Raw genomic sequence first — 4,108 nt, 5'->3', positions numbered from 1 at the left:
ATAAATATTGTAGCATTTATGAAATTATTAAAGAAGTGTTAATGGTTTTAATTAGTTACCAGTTACTAAATAAATAAATAAATAAATAAATAAATAAATAAAGCCGTTATTGGTTCCCAATAATACTTTTATAATTGTATTCAAAATATAACGAAATTTCCTCTTTCAATAATTAGGACTAAATTTCTTTTTATTTATTTATTTATTTATTTATTTATTTAATGTGTAGGTTATATCATTTTATATTTTATTTTACTGCATCATTTGCAGTCTTTGCTCTGTAAAGAGTAAGTTCTAAAGATGGTATTAATATACAGCTATTTTAATCACTAGTGTGTTAACAGTGAATATGTACCTATTTATAGATTGATTGATTGATTGGAATTGCTTTACGTTTCCATATTAACCGAACTGTAATTCGGAATTATAAATCCCTAAAGGAAAAATTTCCTTTCATAAGATATTTACACTTAATTAAAATACTGTCGGCAAATTTAAATAATACCGCGTTTTTAACCTGTCATAGTTGAAAACGGTGATAAGGTGGAGCGAATTGTGTTGTAGAGATGTAGAAATACCGGAGAGTTCAAGGTGCTGATTTGGGAGGGCACTTTTCAGTTCAGCCGAATAGGACTCGCACATAGATGTAGGCTATGTAGCGCGTTTATTTGGTATCCTCTCCATAAAACATGAAGTTGGCCTATTGCTTCTTTTTTTTAATAGTATGAGAATGGTTTCTTGTTCGATAGAGTACCACATAGCCTTACATAAGATTCTGTTCTGATTCTTAAATGGATATGTTGAAAATTATGTACAAATGGATACATGCAAAAATCCTGCTTACTATTAGCAGCGTCCTCATTTTTATAGCAATTACTTTGAAGTTCCTCGCACCCCCTGTCATTCTGAAACGTATATGTGGTATTCATTATGGCGTTTTGTATGTCCCAATACAGTACACAGTCATCTTCAGATTGGTTAGCAGAGTTAGCCAAAGAAACGTATTCGTCATAGATTTTATTGAATGCATTTCTTTCTGAAATGTACGTCTATACTCTGAATGGTAAAATGCGCAGCTGTTTTACATTAGGTTGTAAAATTGAATAATGCGACGCGCTTAACTCGCGTACTTTTTCTACACATGTAATGCAGTAGCACTGTATGGAGCGAGTATCCAATATCTGTTGACTGTTTCACAAACAGAACATAAGCGTATTGCTGGAAAAAAAGTTAACACTTAGCTAGACTGGTACATCGGTTAGTTAACATTTGGGTTTCTGCCATTTTTTTTGTGTGTGTGTCTTGCCACTTCAACAAGGCACTAAATGTGAGTTTTATTATTGGTCGCTAGGTGGCACTGTGTCTGTTTCATAAAAAAATCATCTCGCAGAAATCCCTTTGCAGCAGCAGCACAGTCAGAGTGTCAGGCACTCGAGTGAAAGGGGGTTCTTTTCAATTGACTTCTAACAAAAATGTAAGGAAGAAGAAATCATTAATGCATGCAAAGAGAAACAAAGAAATCGACTTACAGAACTGATAATGAGCTATATAATTTGGGACTGACTATTGTTGCTTAAAAGATCTATTCATTCGTGTTGCTCAGTTTTAAAAACCTCATTTGAAGCAAAAATAAATAAAAAAATAAACGAATATATGGGATTGGAATGGATGTTATTTTATTCCATGTCAATGTTACGGTTTTTAATATTAATTGTTTGCATTCGTTTTTGCAAATATGTTGAGTAGGCTTAAATACTATATATATATATATATATATATATATATATATATATATATATATATATATATATATATATATATATATATAAAACCATTTAACTCTATCCACCAGAGAAAGCCAGCGTAACACTGTCACTTTGCTAAGTAATAATTTCCATGTCCAATTCCATTTGTTTTGTGGTTCTGAAATCTCTGAGCCATCAGAAAGGAGGATAGTTCACTTGAAAACTAATTACATAAAATCAATATTTAATCACAGCCCAGCATCCTGATCCTGTAGGAAAAAAAACCCTTTAAAAAAAACCCAGCGCAATACACAAATAACCCCCTTCACCTCCTGTGATAGAAGCCTACTCTTACACACTTTTATTAACCGTTCTGCCATTTTTCGATGTCACTGTGGTCGTATTTCAAACACCCTGATGTATTTCACGGTTCTCATTCTTGGATTTTGTATATTTTATTATGATATGCACCAAGGCACCCGTTTTAAAGGTCTCTCTCTCTCTCTCTCTCTCTCTCTCTCTCTCTCTCTCTCTCTCTCTCTCTCTCTCTCTCTCTCTCTCTCTCCCCTCCCTCCCTCTCTCTCTCTGTGAGTGTGAGAGCTCTGCTCTGAGGATTTTCTATTGTAAAATGTTTTTAAAAATCCTGTTTTTACTTTTGATACGGAACAAATATAATTCAAATTGACACGTATTTATTTCCATATTATTCTACACGTGTTTCAACATAATAGTCACGTTTTCATTTTCAAATTATTGGGTTTGGCATTATTAAAAAAAAACGTTCAACAATGATGACAACGTTCAAATAATACAATAAGCAAAATAAACAGGTCTTAACCAACTGTAAAATGTTGCGTGGTTTATTTATCGCGTTGATTTGTTTTACATTGTGGCACTGTAAAAGGCATTTTCCCTAAGTAGTCTACTTTGTTCTTGTTTTTTCTTTGCGATCACACTTAAAGAGTTCTTTCACTATTTAATTTCAAAGTCTCTCCTCCTTAATTGCAGGATAGATTTCAACCCCAGTGGAGTTCAGAAAGGTCTAAACATTTTAACTAAGATTATTGTGATAAATATTTCATAAAGTGCAGAGCAGATATTAAATTACATCGATTGATTCTGCTATCACAACACAATTCCACTCCTTGGCCCCTGCAGACTAATTGATGTCCTAAGGAGGTTGGGGGTAACCGTTACTCGCCAAGCTTAAGCAGGCTGCAGTTTGGCAAATGACCCTCAGTGTACAGAGGAGAAAGGGAGTTCGTCTCATCTTGCAGATATGTAGCCACGTAAAATGTACAAAGTATATATTTATTTCCGACACTACCAAAACAAACCAAGCGTGCTAATTTAAAATACTGAAGTGCTCCTGCGGTATCATTTTATATTTATCTAAATACAGACTGGTCTTGTTTTTAGCACATTACAGGCGTCTGTTGCTTCTGTTTAAGCTTGGCTTACATCGGTGTTAAAGCATGTGATGTGTGATCTAATCACAGTCCTTATTTCTATTCATATATTTTAAAATAAACAATTATTAAGTCATCGACACGCTAAAATATCCCTTCCATTCGGCTCGGCAAAAGAAGCGAATGGTAAACATTTTTGTTTTTTTTTTCGCCAAAGAATAGAAAAGTGTTTGTAATCAATGAATGTATTAAAAAAAACGACAAGGTTCTATAAAGATCATGTACATAGTGCAATCGTTCATCGTGGGGCAGCTCCCCTGTCCTGCTGTATGCTTTTAGGTAAATCACACTGAAAGCGTTTCATTTAAAAGGTAAACAGAATTATGCAAATGTCTTAATTAAACTAAATGGAAAATGCTAATGCAGTGTTTAAAGTACATTAGCAATGTAAAAGCTAAGGCACTGGCTCTGAACATTAGTTTAATCAAAGCAATTGTTATGCTTAATTGCAATGCATTTCCTTTCTGTGGTAGATCGGTGTCGTTTAAAAGAAACACAGTTTAGCTTTTTTTCTGAAAATAAATGTTGGCTAAATTACTGAAAGGCTTCTTGCACATTATTTTCATAAATAAGATTCTGCATTAAAGTAAAAAAAAAATTGAATATACAACGTTATAAAACATACAATATAAAGTTAGTAAAGAGATTAAAAAAAAGTCGGTAAGGAAGCCTCCATGAACATATGAGGAAAAACTGAGAATAAAAAACACCTGACATGCACACGCGAAAGAGGGGGAAGTTTAGTTTTTTAAGCTGATTTGTAAAAATAAGTTTTAATTCAGTGCGTTAGCTTCGTTAGACCACCTTAAGAGCTGGTCCCGCCCTAAACAAGGGACATGCGGGCTACGATTGGTGGAAAGCTAATGGTTGAAATTGATTGCAGAAATGTAAAAC

This window comes from Acipenser ruthenus, chromosome 11, assembly GCF_902713425.1.
Source record: "Acipenser ruthenus chromosome 11, fAciRut3.2 maternal haplotype, whole genome shotgun sequence".
In the NCBI taxonomy this organism is placed as follows: domain Eukaryota; kingdom Metazoa; phylum Chordata; class Actinopteri; order Acipenseriformes; family Acipenseridae; genus Acipenser; species Acipenser ruthenus.
This window is presented reverse-complemented; position numbering follows the sequence as displayed.